Genomic DNA, 18,925 nt, shown 5'->3' with positions numbered 1-18,925 from the left:
ACTTAACCTGTATGAAGCGTAATACTCCCTCCGTTCCCAAATATAAGTCTTTTTAGAGATTACAATAAGTGACTACATACGAAGCAAAATGAGTGAATCTATACTCTAAAATATGTCTACATACATCCGTATGTTGTAGTCTATTTGAAATGTCTAAAAAGACTTATATTTAGGAACGGAGGGAGTAGAATATTATTGAGTTCGTGAAGCTAATATGTTTTTAATTGCATTTGTGCAGCGAAAGGATGAGGCGATCGGGAGGCCCACCCAACATTGGAGGCACTAGGGAGAACTTGACCCGACCAGCAAATCTGTTCGGCCACCTTCTCACCCATGCTCCGGCTACTGTAGGAGCGCGGACAAGTAGCCGAGTCCCTCCAAGTGCAACCTTTGCCCATCTCGGTCCTTTCGGAGGTGGCCCGTCGCGTGTTCGTTTTCCGGCCACGGGTGTCTCACCCGTCCAGAGCTTCCAGCTTGTCGCCCCCCTCACCGGCCATGCCATGCTGGTGCAAAGCAATAACGACATAACTCGTAATCTGCTTCCGAGGAATGGTGTTTCAGCGTCTTCGGCTATGCTACCTTGGAGGAATGGTGTTTCCGAGTCTTCGGATATGCTGGCTCGGAGTAACCACCATTTCTCCTTTCAATGGCCACAACCACACTTTGCGGCCCCGAGCAACGACATCAACACCGAAGTGTCGGTGCAGATTCATCCCAACTACTACCCCAACTCCATTTTGGTGAATCGTCCTTCTGTGCCACGTCAACCTCCATGCACTTGCACAAGCCGCTCATTTTCACAGTTTCTGGCACAACCACAACAGGAGATGCCTATACAGTTCCGCATGGAGCATGGTGTTCCTAGTGGCCCGATCTCGGTGGCTTCCAATCCTCTTACCACTTCGTCGGTGCTAGGAGCGTCGGGATCAAGCCGAGCACAGAGTGTCGGGCTGCTCAACAGCGTCCGCTCCGCTCGTCGTGGCGCACTTACACAAGAAGCGGGCAACATATTTGTGCAGCAGAGAGAGCCGATTGGTCGCAATGATGAGCTAATGGGCTTCAGCGGCGGTCTCCTCCACGGGCATGCGCTTCTTGCGGGCACTGAATCCGTGCAACGTACGGTGCCGATGGGCACCAACATAGGTCTCTACCATGGGCATATGCCTCTTGGAGGCCCCAGATCCGTGCCGTGCAGACAGCCGACGGGTCTCTTTGCTAGCACGACACGGGGCGGTGACCGAGCAACAGCGGTAGCGACAAACGATCCCATGGTGTGGCGCCTGGCTAGGATGATTAGAATTAGAGAAGCTATGACCAGAGCCCGCGCAGACATCCTCGCAGGTACCCACCGCGTACTTCATCCATCGTGTATCATTTGCTCAAATGCAAGTGCGATACATGCTTAACACTATTTTTTGCTTCATTTTTGTGTTCGGTGCAGCTGCTCGTGGTCGTGGGAGGCAAGGTGGTGCAAACCAAGAGCTGTCCGACTAGACCAAAATATGAACCTTGCCGGTTGGCGCCTATCTTCCATCGGCATGAAGAATAAATCTTAGATCTGTTTTACTCTATTGAAATTGTATTTTGAATAAATGGTCACTAGACCAATGCCATGTTTACTACAATTTATTACTATATCTATATGTAAGACGGTTTTAATTTATTTATTTGATGTTCCTTGGCGAGATGCAATTATATGTACCTCTTGAATTTTCTTTCGAGTAGAATTATGCCATTTGTGTTAAATGAAAGGGGTCAAAGTTGGACAATTTTGACCCTATAAGCTTGTGTAGGAGCTTATGTTTGCCCAGATGCGAAGTACACAGGGCAATGTTTGCCCATGTTCGGCCCCTCAAGATCGAGGTATACCCTACCTCGGCGCGGACGTATAATATGGATATAGCCATGTATGAGCGCTAGGTTGACCACATGGATCGCTTAGGTCAAGATGTGTCTGAGAGCAGCCCGGAGTTCCTCCCCTTGCCTTATATAGGGGCACACGAATAGGGTTTACATGCCAAGTTGGCTACGATCTACCCTATTCTTGAGGGATCACAGTAGATCTTTGGGATATCTGTGTCTTGTACGTTAAGTTGATGACCCACTTGGTGTACGTCATGGTCCAATCCGCGGGCTTGGGCCATCCCGTGGTAGACGGGCGGACTCGTGCCTCCATCGGTATACCCCGGGGGCATTGACATCTTCAATAGCCCTGAGTCCTTCAAGGTCTGGCCGATTCTGAAAGGAAACTGAACTTAGCACGATGTTCTGTACTTTGCAGCAAGATATTGATGGACTCGTGGAATGAATCTTGCAAAGTTCATCCGAACGACGTGAACAATGAAGTTAGTGAGCTAGTAAGGGGTAAGTCCCGGTGATATTTGTTGTGCCCCATTGAAGAGAGTTACTCGTGGCTTGGTGAGGAGCTTATCATGAATTCCGCCTGAAATCAAGGTGGCACCTGGTCTAACCCGAGTCCAGCAAAGTCGGCTTGTGTCTTGTAAAGGGATTGCCCCTGACATCATATCATAACCGGGTCCTGGATTTCGGAGTTTGGATCCAAGTGAAAAAGAGCCCAACCAGTGCATCAGAGGTGACGAGCGCAACCAGATGGGTGGTCGCAGCTCCTTAGGAGGACGAAGAAAGCTCATCGTCTCTGTCCCCGGTGGCAACGCTGAAAACTTTGGACCGTGTGCTCCATACTCAAAATGAAAGCAAGGGGCGACCTCTCGTTAGCTTCATGGAGTAGAGAGGTACCTAGGATTGGGTGGAATCAACGCGAGTGCCAGGGAGTGGTGGATGTTGTCGGAGATTGAGGCGGCGACGCTGAGCTCCCCTGGGTCACTACGGTGAAACCACTGCTCTCCCCATCGCTTCAATATGCGATACAGTGCAAGGAGATGGGCCCCCAGGTGCGTTGGAGCGATGAGGGGCTGCGTTTTTATAGCTGAAGGCAAGAGAGGTGCATGACGAGCTTCTCGGGTTGTACATCGAGAAAAAGGGTTTCCCCTGCTTTGTATTACAAAGCAACCATCCGATACAATCAACGATAGGCGCTGGGGCGGAAGCAGCACAATCACACCCAAAAAAAAAGAAAGAGGAAAAAGAAAAGAAACAAATGCCGATAACGGCGGATCGACAAAAACGACAAAGCCTCGCGACCGCTGCGTCCATCGGAAATCGTCCCCCAAGCTCCGAGACTCCGAAGCGCCGGTACCAATCAACACCTCCAAGAAGGGATGCGGTGATGACGACGCTGCTGCCAGGGGTTTCCCCCGGTACGCGGTGAGGAGAGAGGAAGGGTAGCCCCGATGCCCTCCAGGAAGGTCCGGTGGTATCCTCAGGCGCCACCGCGTCGGTGTCGGTCAAGCCAACAGGGATTTCTCCCGATCCCATCCTCCACCTCAGGCACTCCGGAGCTCGCCACCAAACCGACCACCACCCTGCGCCAACACGGACACGAAGCTTCCCACGCTGTCTCACCACAGCACCGCGAAGATGGCCTGCACAACGAAGAATGGGAGCCGGGACTAGGGCAGCAGCACCGTCAGCATACTGGAGGGCCCCACCTCCACCGTCCACGACGGTAGCCGACCGGACGCCAAAGCAGGAGCCTACCGGGCCCGTGGCCCCACAGGCCCGACCGGGCCCTCAGAGGCCCGGACAGCTCCCGCCTCCGCGCCGCAGCTGGCACGCCGTCGGCGTCGCTGCTCCTCCTCCTCACCACACAGACGACGACGAAGCCACGCCGGGGGCCGGCCCGCTAGGACCCAGATGGGGCCCGCGGGCCCCGATCTGGGCCGGGGGCGCGCCACCGGCCAACCTGCGCCACCACGCCGTCTCACCGCCAAAGGGCCGCACCACCACCGCGCGAGCCGCCGGCCGCCACAGCCGGGACGCCGGGCCGTCATCAAGCCGAGGAGCACCGCCGCCGCCCCCATGCCCCGGGCAGGGAGCCGCGCGCGCGGGGACAGGCAGGCCCCGCCGCCGCCAACACCACCCAGCCAGCGCCGGGGGCGCCCGTCGGCGGCGGCAGGGAGGGAAGGAGAGACGAGGGCGGCCGAAGGGGGGCGGGGCTCGCGCCGCCCCGGCCACCTCCTGGGGAGGCGGCACGGAGCGGATCCGGGGGAAGGGGGCGGGGCGGCCGGCGGTGGGCGGGGGGAGGGCGGGAGGAACCCTGTCACCTCTGCATTTTCTCTCGGGTTGTACATTCATGGTGAAGGGACACAGTTGAGGGCTATGGCGAATGGGGTAACTATCATGTAGGTATGTGAGGCAATTCCTGGTAAAATTGTCTCGGGGAACAATCTGCCTGCCACTTCATATGCATGCCGGTGGTAGCGGTGAGGGCGCTGGCTACGCGAGCTAGGAGGGGATGACACGTGGGGGTGCATGATGTGTCTACAAGACCAATGGTGTTGCAGGGGAAGAACTATGGGGGCATGATTGATGACCCTTTGATATCTGGTTTCGATTGCAGAAAGTCCCCTCACCTTCTCCCCAAGGAGTGACACTAGGTATCAAACCCATGGGAGGATGTGCTTTATGACAAAAATTCAAACAAGTTATTGTTCTCACAAAATGTTTCGGTTTTTACTCGCCTTTTATAAGATTTTTAGTTGTAAAAATGATATGGAAATAGGCATGGGTATGAGGTCTTAGTACCTTGTATTTGTGCTTGGGATCTCGTCTTGATATTAAACATGGTCCTGGTAGACACCCGTTACAATGTGCTAACAACGTGATGAAGTGGGGATGTGTCCAAAATAGGTCATGACCAGTTACGATCTAGATCAAGAGACAGTTGTCCAATCCATGGCCCTTACCATCGCGCGGGTTACATCGGTTATTGAGGATTTCTTTGGACAAGAGCATTGGATGTTTAATGAATAAACCTCATTGGTCCCCAAGGAATTGCTTTCCGCTACGGTACTAATCCTTTCTACCACTAGCTTTTAGAATAGCGTTCCACACATCCTCGCTTCTTACCTACTCCTTTGTCGACCTACAAGATCACGGGTACCTGCGGGACCTTACAACGAGAAGAAGACATAAGACAAGTCCATTGCGAATCACACATACAAATAGCGTCAATTAAGCAGAGTCATCCAACTATCACATGCACAAATACATAGTGTTGCAGGGCCTTGCCTCAACCCAATGCTTTAATGACTTGCTCACCCATCATCATCAGATCACAAGGACAAATCATTTAATATGAATGATTACTTGATAAATAGTCTTACAATGGTTGCCGATTGTGATGCACTGATTGCAAGTTTGGCTAACTTGAGAGAATGGCTATGTTGGTGATGGCTATGGAGATGAGATGAGAAATGGCTGCGGAGGATTTGTGAATGACTTCTCGATGCGACACCGTCTTCGTGGAAGAGGGTGTGTGAAGGATTGCCCGATCTTCACGGTGTAGAATCATTGAATGGAGGGGATAACTAGCTACGAGCAGCCAAAATTTAAACAAGAGACTATGACCCGACGAGGAGGATGTCAACCCTAGCTTGCAATCTGATCATTCACCGATCCACAATCCGCAAAACTACCCCACACAACCATGCTCGAGACATGGAGCATGGGATAGGTGCAATCCACAAGGTAAATCACAGACACTAACCCACACAACCACACTCAAGTCTTGGAGCACCAGTTAGGAGCAACTCTGCAAGGAATCACAAGAATAAGGGTAGCAAGAACTCTCCAATCTCAGGGTGAGTCTATGTCTTTGAGCTGAAATCTCAAGATGAGAAAAGTCCCCAATAAAGGGAAGAGCTAGCCTATTTATAGGGACAGCCCCCTGGATATGTGTGAAATCAAACTAGCTTTAGGAACCAGTTTAGGTGTGCAAGAGAACCAACTTTGGTGTGACTAAACCAGCTTCGAGACTTAATGAGGTAGCTTCTGGAAATCTCTCGTTGGACGTGGTTGGCTATTCCTGACAAAACATTGTTCACTGGAGTCGGAATAATGTTTTCTTCAATAACAAACTCGAGTTCTGAAAATCTTTCACAAGTTGGGATATATAAACTCGTCCAAAACATTGTTTCGCCAGCGCCAAAACTTAGTTTCTTCAGCAAACAACTTATTTCTTCGTGAACTTGCAACTCTGTGTCTTCGTCATAAAACTCTATTGTAATACACACTATATATTTTTTGTATACACGGGGACATTTTTTAACACACGCTGATTTTTTTTCAAAATACATGATAATTGTTTTTTTTTTCAAATAGAGGCCCGAGAATTTTTTAGAATACATGGTAAAAAAATTCAAATTCCTGCTCATCATTTTTCTAAATGGTATGAAACTTCTTAAAAATTTACACGAATATTTTTTTACATTGCATAAACATTTTTCTAGAAAATGTTGTGTTTTTTTAAATGTGTGAAGTTTCTTTTAAAAAATCATCAAACATTTCTTTGAATATTACAAAAAAAAATCATTGTACAATACAATTCTTTAAACATCACAAACATTTTTTTGAAATGCATGAACATTTTTCAATTGTCAATATTTTTTAAAGGGATTTCTATTTCTGTGCCCCCGGTTGCTTAGTACTCCTCACTTCCACCCAACTAACGTCCCTCACTTTTCCCCTCCACCACTCACCCCACACTCAAAAACGCCCAAAAGGGAGTGTTCCCGTCGGGACCAACGCTTGATTATGCATCGTGCGAGCCATTTCAGTTGTTTGCATCTGTTTGCTTATGGGCATAGCTAAAGCTTTTTGACCTGATATTTTCTATGTTACAGAAGGGCCCATGAGCTAGTGACACGGGAAAGATAGAATGTGGCGGTGTTTATGTTACATGAGGGCCCACGAATCAATGATACTAGAAAGATAGAACGCGGCGGTGTACAACATAACAGATTCAGATATTCGGATAAACTTAATAACCACGTTCTTAGATTTGTTCAACGCTTAACAGAACAAATTGACACAGTAACATTACACTAATATGATATTTTAATAGGGGCGACATAAGATGGCCAGCCGATGGAGACAGCGACCACAAATGGACGGCTACTTTCTCTTCATCATCCGAAAGGACAATGGTGCCATCATCGTCGTTGTGGTCTTCGTCGTCGGAGGAGGATAGTACACAGAGTCGCCGCCCTCCTATGCTCTCGAGCTGCGGCCTCTTTTTCAGCCGCTCGGCGCCTGACAGCCTCAGCCCACGTCATGGACAGAGACGCGGCTAGCACCGCCTGGTCGAGTTGCTCCTACGCCGCACGCAGGGCCTCCTCGGCCTAGGCAGTGAGCATGGCAATATATTACGCAGGAGCCGGTACATCTTCCTCGGCCTCATCTTCGACACCGTGGATGTCGAGGTGCTCCTACATCGCCTCGAAGGCCACCTCCTCCTCGGTGCCTCCTCCTCGAGCTCCCTATGGTTACGAGACAGCTTAGATGGCGCGGGCTCGAACTCGGAGTAGTTGGAGTAGGAGCCCGAGCCCATCGAGGAAGCGCCATAGTAGAAGCTAGCGCCAAGGTTGGCCCCCGCGCCAAAATTGGAGCCCGCTGCCGCTCCGGTGTTGGAGCCGCCGCCGGTGCCGGGCACCAGCGCCCTGGGGAAGAGACCTCTCGTGGAGATCCTTGCAGTCTGACGCTGCCTCACCATGGCGGCTGAACTAGATTTGGATTGCACGGCGCGTGGAAGCAATGGAGTGAAGCGTCAGCAGAACGATGCTGGACGCCGGTATTTAATCAGAGGAGTTGAGCGTCTGTGGCGGGAGATTGTTTTCGCGGCACCTAGAATTGGCGGGACTGCCTCGTGGCGGAAAGGGCGGTGGTGGTGGCAATGGGGCACTATCGCGTGGCTCTGCCCTCTTGATGGCAGGCGACAGGCGTACGGGCGGCGACGGAGTAGAGAGAGCTACAACTTTTGCAAAAGACCCCTTGTTAACCGAACAATATATAACCAGAGCCCAGGTAAGTCGGTTACTTTTCAATAGCCCCCTGGTAGTGAATTAAGTGCTTGAAATAAGTTATAAAATTGGGTATTTCCATTTTTCTGTTGGGAATATGCCCTAGAGGCAGTAATAAATTGGTTATTATCATATTTCGTTGTTCATGATAAAAGTTTATTATTCATGCTAGAATTGTATTGACCGGAAACTTATATACATGTGTGAATACATAAACAACACTGTGTCCCTAGTAGGCCTCTATTGGACTAGCTCGTTGATAGAATATGGTTAAGGTTTCCTAACCATAGACCCGAGTTGTCATTTGATAACATGATCACATCATTAGGAGAATGATGTGATGGATAGACCCAACCGTAAGCTTAGCAACAGATCGTATCGCTTAGTTATTTGCTATAGCTTTCTTCATGTCAAGTATCAGTTCCTCAGACCATGAGATCATGCCACTCCCAAATACCGGAGGAGTGCCTTGTGTGCTATCAAATGTCACTTCATAACTGGGTGATCATAAAGGTGCTCTACAGGTATCTTCGAAGGTGTCTGTTGGGCTGGATGGATCGAGACTGGGATTATTCGCTCCATGTGACGGAGAGATATCTCTAGACCCTCTCGGTAATACAACATCACAAGCAGCTTTCATGTGACTAATGAGTTTTGTCACGGGATCTTGTATTACAGAACGAGTAAAGAGACTTGCTAGTAACGATATTGAACTAGGTATGGAGATACCGACAATCGAATCTCGGGCAAGTAACATATCACTGAACAAAGGGAATTGTATACGAGATTAACTGAATCCTCGACATCGTGGTTCAACCGATGAAGATCTTCATGGAATATGTAGGAACCAATATGAGCATCTAGGTTCCGCTATTGGTTATTGACTGGAGAAGTGTCTCGGTCATGTCTGCATGGTTCTCTAACCCGCAGGGTCGCACGCTTAACGTTTGATGACGCTAGAGTAGTATTGGGATATTTGTATTGGTGACTGAAGGTTGTTCAGAGTCCCGGATGAGATCCCGGACATCACGACGAGTCCCGGAATGGTCTGGAGGTAAAGATTTATATATGAGAAAGTTTTATTCGGGTTCCAGAAATGTTCGGGGGTCCAATGGCAGTGTACTAGCGGGGCACAGAAGGGTTTCGGGGGCCCACCAGTGGTTGCCACCACTCCCGGAGGCCAACATGGGCTGAGGAGAGGCGCCCTAGCCTAGTTGGGCCAGGCGCACCAGCCCCCCTCAGGCCCATGCGGCTAAGGGGGGGAACCCTAGTGGGGAAGGGAGGGACTCCACCTCCCTTGTGGGAGGAGGACTCCTCCCCCCTGGTCGTCGCCCCCCTTAGAGGAGGGGCCAAAGCGGGCGCCCCCTCCCCCTTCCTCCTATATATAGAGATGAGGGAGGGCAGCCGCACCCTTCCACCTGGCGCAGCCCTGACGAGTGATATTTTTACTCATTTCAACCTTGTTCAAACCACAATATTTCATTAAAAGATAGATATTCGCTCCGATATTGACACTAATGACTAATGAATGCAAAGGATTCCACAAATCCTTTCTTTCATATTTTTTCCACAGGAAATGGGCTAAAAAGGGGAGACATCACGTGGGAGAAGGGAGGAAGGAAAATGGAGAAGAAATAAATCACCATGAGGCGTCAAAAGTCCACCAGAATCAAAGACGGCGTTCCATGCGACCGCAAGCGCTCGCATGAGCGGTCGTTTGGCATGGAAACTGAGGCAGATCATCAACCTGAACAAATTTTATTAAGGGGGCCCTATCAAAATGTCAACAGAACGGGCAAAGGAGGAGTCCCAAGCATAGCCACAACCTGTTCATCATCATCATCATCCACAAACCCTAGTCACCACCATTTTCAACTCCATAGCCCTCCACCACCATAGTGCTCTCTCATCCAGTTCATACTTGTAATCATGCATCGCACAAGGCATCCATTCTAAGACATTGCAATCAATCAATCTCAAGATGTGTTCTTCAATGATTTCTTCTCGCGATCTGATCTCCATGTGTGAATAGTCCAGTAAGGTATGGGGTGAGGCATGAGCCTTGCAGCCCCAAGTATTTGGTGAAGGGGTAAATGGAAGTCTTTGACACAACGTCTCGAATGTGTGAAATAAAATTGTTTCCCGGAGTATCTCTTGTCTTGTCCGTGATCTTCATCCCAGCAGGTACCCATGACCATGGAGATTGAGCATCAGTGAATTTAGGAGCAAGGGGACCGCGAAGTGTTATAACGAACACCAGTGACAATAAGGTTTACTAGGGTAACATGGATCATATCCTTAGGGATCCATTAGGTGTAGTCATTGAACGTCCAAAGCTTTTGTCTGATATTATTATCTTAATTATCGGGGCAATGATAACCCACAAGTATAGGGGATTGCAATAGCTTTCGAGGGTAGAGTATTAACCCAAATTCATAGATTCGACACAAGCGGAGCCAAATAATATTTGAAGGTATTAGCAGCTGAGTTTTCAATTCAACCACACCTGGAGATTAATTATCTGCAGCAACGTGATCAGTAGCAAAGTAGTATGATAGTTTTGATAATAGTATCGGCAGCAGTGGTAACGGTAACAGTGATAGCTGTAGTTTTGTAGCAAGTGCAATAGTAATGATAGCAGTAGTAACTTAGCAGAAACAATATAAGATGAATTTGTAGGCATTGGATCGGTGACTTGTTGGATGATATTCATCATGAGACAGTTATAACCTAGGGCGATACGGCACTAGCTCCAGTTCATAAATGTAATGTAGGCATGTATTCCGTAAATATTCATACGTCCTTATGGAAAGAACTTGCATGACATCTTTTGTCCTACCCTCCTGTGGCAGCAGGGTCCATATTGGAAACTAAGGGATATTAAGGCCTCCTTTTAATAGAATCGGAATAAAGCATTAACACATGGTGAATACATGAACTCCTCAAACTACGGTCATCACCGGGAGTGGTCCCGACTATTTTCACTCCGGGGTTGCCGGATCATAACACGTAGTAGGTGACTATAACTTGCAAGATCGGATCTAGAACATGGATATAATGGTGATAACATAAGCAGTTCAGATCTGAAATCATGGCACCCGAGCCCAAAGTGACAAGCATTTAGCATGGCAAAGTCATAGCAACATCAATCTTAGAACATAGTGGATACTAGGGATCAGGCCTAACAAAACTAACTCGATTACATGATGAATCTCATCCAATTCCTCACCGACCAGCGAGCCTACGAAGGAATTACTCACTCCTGGTGGGGAGCATCATGGAATTGGCGATGGAGAAGGGTTGGTGATGACGAAGAACGAAGATCCCCCTCTCCGGAGCCCCAAATGGACTCTAGATCTGGCCTCCCAATGAAGAATAGGAGGTGACGGCGGCTCCGTCTTGTGGATCACGATAATTCTTTCTCCATTTTTTTGGAAATATAGGATTTTATAGCGTAGGTTTAAGGGTCTGCGAGGCCACCAGGTGGGGACAACCCATCTAGGCGCGCCTGGGAGGGCAGGCACGCTGCTACCTCTTGAGCATGCATTGGTTTTCCCTTGAAGAGGAAAGGATGATGCAGCAAAGTAGCGTAAGTATTTCCCTCAGTTTTTGAGAACCAAGGTATCAATCCAGTAGGAGGTTAGACGCAAGTCGCCTAGTACCTGCACAAGCAATCAAGAACCTTGCAACCAACACGATAAAGGGGTTGTCAATCCCTTCACGACCACTTGCAAAAGTGAGATCTGATAAAGATAATAAGATAAATATTTTTGGTATTTTTATTGTATAGATTGGAAAGTAAAGATTGCAAAATAAATAGTAAACTAAAATTATAGATCGGAAACTTATATGATGTAAAGTAGACCCGAGGGCCATAGGTTTCACTAGTGGCTTCTCTCATGATAACATATATTACGGTGGGTGAACAAATTACTGCCGAGCAATTGATAGAAAAGTGCATAGTTATGAGAATATCAAGGCATGATCATGAACATAGGCATCACATCCGTGTCAAGTAGACCGAAACGATTCTGCATCCACTACTATTACTCCACACGTTGACCGCTATCCAGCATGAAGGAAATATGCCCTAGAGGCAATAATAAAGTTGTTATTTATATTTCCTTATATCATGATAAATGTTTATTATTCATGCTAGAATTGTATTAACTAGAAACTTAGTACATGTGTGAATACATGGACAAACAAAGTGTCACTAGTATGCCTCTACTTGACTAGCTCATTGAATCAAAGATGGTTAAGTTTCCTAGCCATAGACATGAGTTGTCATTTGATTAACGGGATCACATCATTAGAGAATGATGTGATTGACTTGACCCATTCCGTTAGCTTAGCATTTGACCGTTTAGTATATTTCTATTGCTTTCTTCATGACTTATACATGTTCCTATGACTATGAGATTATGCAACTCCCGAATACCGGAGGAACACCTTGTGTGCTACCAAACGTCAAAACGTAACTGGGTGATTATAAAGGTGATCTACAGGTGTCTCCGATGGTACTTGTTGAGTTGGCATAGATCGAGATTAGGATTTGTCACTCCGATTGTCGGAGAGGTATCTCTGGGCCCTCTCGGTAATGCACATCACTATAAGCCTTGCAAGCCTTGCAAGTAATGCACATCGGAGTTCGTGGGACGTCATCGAGCTGAACGTGTGCTGAACTCGGAGGTGCCGTGCGTTCGGTACTTGGATCCGTCAGATCGTGAAGACGCACGACTACATCAACCGCGTTGTCATAACGCTTCCGCTTTCGGTCTACGAGGGTACGTGGACAACACTCTCCCCTCTCGTTGCTATGCATCACCATGATCTTGCGTGTGTGTAGGAATTTTTTTGAAATTACTACGTTCCCCAACAGTGGTATCAGAGTCAGGTTTATGCGTAGATGTTATATGCACGAGTAGAACACAAGTGAGTTGTGGGTGATACAAGTCATACTGCTTACCATCATGTCATACTTTGGTTCGGCGGTATTGTTGGATGAAGCGGCCCGGACCGACATTACGCGTACGCTTACGTGAGACTGGTTCTACCGACGTGCTTTGCACACAGGTGGCTGGCGGGTGTCAGTTTCTCCAACTTTAGTTGAACCGAGTGTGACTATGCCCGGTCCTTGTTGAAGGTTAAAACAACACTAACTTGACGAACTATCGTTGTGGTTTTGATGCGTAGGTAAGAATGGTTCTTGCTCAGCCCGTAGCGGCCACGTAAAACTTGCAACAACAAAGTAGAGGACGTCAAACTTGTTTTTGCAGGGCATGTTGTGATGTGATATGGTCAAGACATGATGCTAAATATTATTGTATGAGATGATCAAGTTTTGTAACAGAGTTATCGGCAACTGGCAGGAGCCATATGGTTGTCGCTTTATTGTATGAAATGCAATCGCCATGTAATTGCTTTACTTTATCACTAAGCGGTAGCGATAATCGTAGAAGCAATAGTTGGCGAGACGACAACGATGCTACGATGGGGATCAAGGTGTTGCGCCGGTGACGATGGTGATCATGACGGTGCTTTGGAGATGGAGATCAAAGGCACAAGATGATGATGGCCATATCATATCACTTATATTGATTGCATGGGATGTTTATCCTTTATGCATCTTATTCTTCTTTGATTGACGATAGCATTATAAGATGATCTCTCACTAAAATTTCAAGGTACAAGTGTTCTCCCTGAGTATGCACGGTTGCCAAAGTTCGTCGTGCCGAGACACCACGTGATGATCGGGTGTGATAAGCTCAACGTTCTTATACAACGGGTGCAAGCCAGTTTTGCACACGCAGAAATACTCGGGTTAAACTTGACGAGCCTAGCATATGCAGATATGGCCTCGGAACACTGAGACCGAAAGGTCGAGCGTGAATCATATATTAGATATGATCAACATAGTGATGTTCACCATTGAAAACTACTCCATTTCACGTGATGATCAGACATGGTTTAGTTGATTTGGATCACGTGATCACTTAGATGATTAGAGGGATGTCTATCTAAGTGGGAGTTCTTAAGTAATTTGATTAAATGAACTTTAATTTATCATGAACTTAGTCCTGGTAGTATTAACATATCTATGTTGTAGATCAATAGCTCGCGTTTAGCTCCCCTGTTTTATTTTTTACATGTTCCTAGAGAAAACTAAGTTGAAAAATGTTAGTAGCAACGATGCGGATTGGATCCGTGATCTGAGGATTATCCTCATTGCTGCACAGAAGAATTATGTCCTTGATGCACCGCTAGGTGATAGACCGATTGCAGGAGCAAATGCAGACGTTATGAACGTTTGGCAAGCTCGATATGATGACTACTTGATAGTTTAGTGCACCATGCTTTACGGCTTAGAATAGGGGCTTCAAAGACGTTTTGAACGCCACAGAGCATATGAGATGTTCCAGAGTTGAAATTAGTATTTCAGACTCATGTCCATGTCGAAAGGTATGAGACCTTTTGACAAGCACTTTGCCTACAAGATGGAGGACAATTGCTCAGCTAGTGAGCATGTGCTCAGATTGTCTGAGTACTACAATCATTTGAATCAAGTGGGAGTTAATCTTCCAGATAAGATAGTGATTGACAGAGTTCTCTAGTCACTATCACCAAGTTACTAGAACTTCGTCATGAACTATAATATGCAAGGGATAACGGAAATGATTCCCAAGCTCTTCGTGATGCTGAAATCGACGAAGGTAGAAATCAAGAAAAGCATCAAGTGTTGATGGTTGACACAAGACCACTAGTTTCAAGAAAAGGGCAAAGGGAAGAAGGGGAACTTCAAGAAGAACGGCAAGCAAGTTGCTGCTCAAGTGAAGAAGCCCAAGTCTGGACCTAAGCCTGAGACTAAGTGCTTCCACTGCAAAGGGACTGGCCACTGGAAGCGGAACTGCCCCAAGTATTTGGCGGATAAGAAGGATGGCAAAGTGAACAAAGGTATATTTGATATACATGTTATTGATGTGTACTTTACTGGTGTTTATAGCAACCCCTCAGTATTTGATACTAGTTCAGTTGCTAACATTAGTAACTCGAAACGGGAGTTGCAGAATGAACAGAGACTAGTTAAGGGTGAAGTGACGATGTGTGTTGGAAGTGGTTCCAAGATTGATATGATCATCATCGCACACTCCCTATACTTTCGGGATTAGTGTTGAACCTAAATAAATGTTATTTGGTGTTTGAGTTAAGCATGAATATGATTTGATCATGTTTATTGCAATACGGTTATTCATTTAAAGTCAGAGAATAATTGTTGTTCTGTTTACATGAATAAAACCTTCAATGGTCATACACCCAAGGTGAATGGTTTATTGAATCTCGATCGTAGTGATACACATATTCATAATATTGAAGCCAAAAGATGCAAAGCTAATAATGATAGTGCAACTTATTTGTGGCACTCCCATTTAGGTCATATTGGTGTAAAGCGCATGAAGAAAATCCATGCTGATGGGCTTTTGGAATCACTTGATTATGAACCAGTTGATGCTTGCGAACCATGCCTCATGGGCAAGATGACTAAGACTCCGTTCTCCGGAACAATGGAGCAAGCAACTGACTTATTGGAAATAATACATACTGATGTATGCGATCCGATGAGTGTTGAGGCTCGTGGTGGGTATCGTTATTTTCTGACCTTCACAGATGATTTGAGCAGATATGGGTATATCTACTTGATGAAACATAAGTCTGAAACATTTGAAAAGTTCATATAATTTCAGAGTGAAGTGGAAAATTATCGTAACAAGAAAATAAAGTTTCTACGATCTGATCGTGGAGGAGAATATTTGAGTTACGAGTTTGGTCTTCATTTGAAACAATGCAGAATAGTTCCGCAACTCACGCCACCTGGAACACCACAGCGTAATGGTGTGTCCGAACATCGTAACCGTACTTTATTAGATATGGTGCAATCTATGATGTCTCTTATCGATTTACCACTATCATTTTGGTTATGCATTAGAGACAGCTGCATTCACGTTAAATAGGGCACCATCTAAATCCGTTGAGACGACACCATATGAACTGTTGTTTGGCAAGAAACCAAAGTTGTCGTTTCTTAAAGTTTGGGGTTGCGATGCTTATGTGAAAAAGCTTCATCCTGATAAGCTCAAACTCAAATCGGAGAAATGTGTCTTCATAGGATACCCAAAGGAGACAGTTGGGTACACCTTCTATCACAGATCCGAAGGCAAGACATTCGTTGGTAAGAATGGATCCTTTCTAGAGAAGGAGTTTATCTCGAAAGAAGTGAGTGGGAGGAAAGTAGAACTTGATAAGGTAACTGTACCTACTCCCTTATTGGAAAGTAGTTCATCACAGAAATCTTTTCCTGTGACTCCTACACCAATTAGTGAGGAAGCTAATGATGATGATCATGTAACTTCAGATCAAGTTATTACCGAACCTCATAGGTCAACCAGAGTGAGATGCGCACTAGAGTGGTACGGTAATCCTGTTCTGGAGGTCATGTTACTTGACCATGACGAACCTACGAACTATGAGGAAGCGATGATGAGCCCAGATTCCGCAAAATGGCTTGAGGCCATGAAATCGGAGATGGGATCCATGTATGAGAACAAAGTGTGGACTTTGGTTGACTTGCTCGATGATAGGCAAGCCATAGAAAATAAATGATCTTCAAGAGGAAGACGGACACTGATAGTAGTGTTACTATCTACAAAGCTAGACTTGTCGAAAAAGGTTTTTGACAAGGTTCAAGGTGTTGACTACGATGAGATTTTCTCACTCGTAGCGATGCTTAAGTCTGTCCGAATCATGTTAGCAAATTGCCATATTTTATGAAATCTGGCAAATGGATGTCAAAACTACATTCCTTAATGAATTTCTTAAAGAAGAGTTGTATATGATGCAACCAGAAGGTTTTGTCGATCCTAAAGGTGCTAACAAATTGTGCAAGCTCCAGCGATCCATCTATGGACTGGTGCAAGCATCTCGGAGTTGGAATATACGCTTTGATGAGTTGAGCAAAGCATATAGTTTTATACAGGCTTACGGTGAAGCCTGTAATTACAAGAAAGTGAGTGGGAGCACTATAGCATTTCTGATAAGTATATGTGAATGACATATTGTTGATCGGAAATAATGTAGAATTTTTCTGGAAAGCATAAAGGAGTATTTGAAAGGAGGTTTTCAAAGAAAGACCTCGCTGAAGCTGCTTACATATTGAGCATCAAGATCTATAGAGATAGATCAAGACGCTTGATAAGTTTTTTCAATGAGTACATACCTTGACAAGATTTTGAAGTAGTTCAAAATGGAACAGTCAAAGAAGGAGTTCTTGCCTGTATTGCAAAGGTGTGAAATTGAGTAAGACTCATAGCCCGACCACGGCAGAAGATAGAAAGAGAATGAAAGTCATTCCCTATGCCTCAACCATAGGTTCTATAAAGTATGCCATGCTGTCTACCAGATCTATTGTATACCCTACACTGAGTTTGGCAAGGGAGTACAATAGTGATCTAGGAGTAGATCACTGAACAGCGGTCAAAATTATCCTTAGTGGAATAAGGATATGTTTCTCGATTATGAAGGTGACAAAAGGTTCATCGTAAAGGGTTACGTCGATGCAAGTTTTGACACTGATCCAGATGACTCTAAGTCTCAATCTGGATACATATTGAAAGTGGGAGCAATTAGCTAAAGTAGCTCAGTGCAGAGCATTGTAGACATAGAAATTTGCAAAATACATACAGATCTGAATGTGGCAGACCCATTGACTAAACCTCTCTCACAAGCAAAACATGATCACACCTTAGTACTCTTTGGGTGTTAATCACATAGCGATGTGAACTAGATTATTGACTCTAGTAAACCCTTTGGGTGTTGGTCACATGACGATGTGAACTATTGGTGTTAAATCACATGACGATGTGAACTAGATTATTGGCTCTAGTGCAAATGGGAGAGTGAAGGAAATATGCCCTAGAGGCAATAATAAAATTCTTATTTATATTTCCTTATATCATGATAAATGTTTATTCTTCATGCTAGAATTGTATTAACCGGAAACTTAGTACATGTGTGAATACATAGACAAACAAAGTGTCACTAGTATGCCTCTACTTGACTAGCTCGTTGAATCAAAGATGGTTAAGTTTCCTAGCCTTAGACATGAGTTGTCATTTGATTAACGGGATCACATCATTAGAGAATGATGTGATTGACTTGACCCATTCCGTTAGCTTAGCATTCGATCGTTTAGTATATTGCTATTGCTTTCTTCATGACTTATACATGTTCCTATGACTATGAGATTATGCAACTCCCGAATACCGGAGGAACACTTTGTGTGCTACCAAACGTCAAAACATAATTGGGTGATTATAAAGGTGATCTACAGGTGTCTCCGATGGTACTTGTTGAGTTGGCATAGATCGAGATTAGGATTTGTCACTCCGATTGTCGGAGAGGTATCTCTGGGCCCTCTCGGTAATGCACATCACTATAAGCCTTGCAAGTAATGCAACTAATGAGTTAGTTGCGGGATGATGTATTACGGAACGAGTAAAGAGACTTGCCGGTAACGAGATTGAACTAGGTATTGAGATACCGATGATCGAGTCTCGGACAAGTAACATACCGATGACAAAGGGAACAACGTATGTTGTTATGCGGTTTGACCAATAAAGATCTTCGTAGAATATGTAGGAGCCAATATGAGCATCTAGGTTCCGCTGTTGGTTATTGACCGGAAATGAGTCTCGGTCATGTCTACATAATACTCGAACTCGTAGGGTCCGCACGCTTAACGTTCGGTGACGATCGACATTATGAGTTTATGTGTTTTGATGTACCAAAGGTAGTTCGGAGTCCCGGATGAGATTGGGGACATGACGAGGAGTCTCGAAATGGTCGAGACGTAAAGATTGATATATTGGACGACTATATTCGGACATCGGAAAGGTTCCGAGTGATTCGGGTATTTACCGGAGTACCGGAGA

The sequence above is a fragment of the Aegilops tauschii genome, chromosome 5 (assembly GCF_002575655.3).
Source record: "Aegilops tauschii subsp. strangulata cultivar AL8/78 chromosome 5, Aet v6.0, whole genome shotgun sequence".
NCBI classification, from domain to species: domain Eukaryota; kingdom Viridiplantae; phylum Streptophyta; class Magnoliopsida; order Poales; family Poaceae; genus Aegilops; species Aegilops tauschii.
This window is presented reverse-complemented; position numbering follows the sequence as displayed.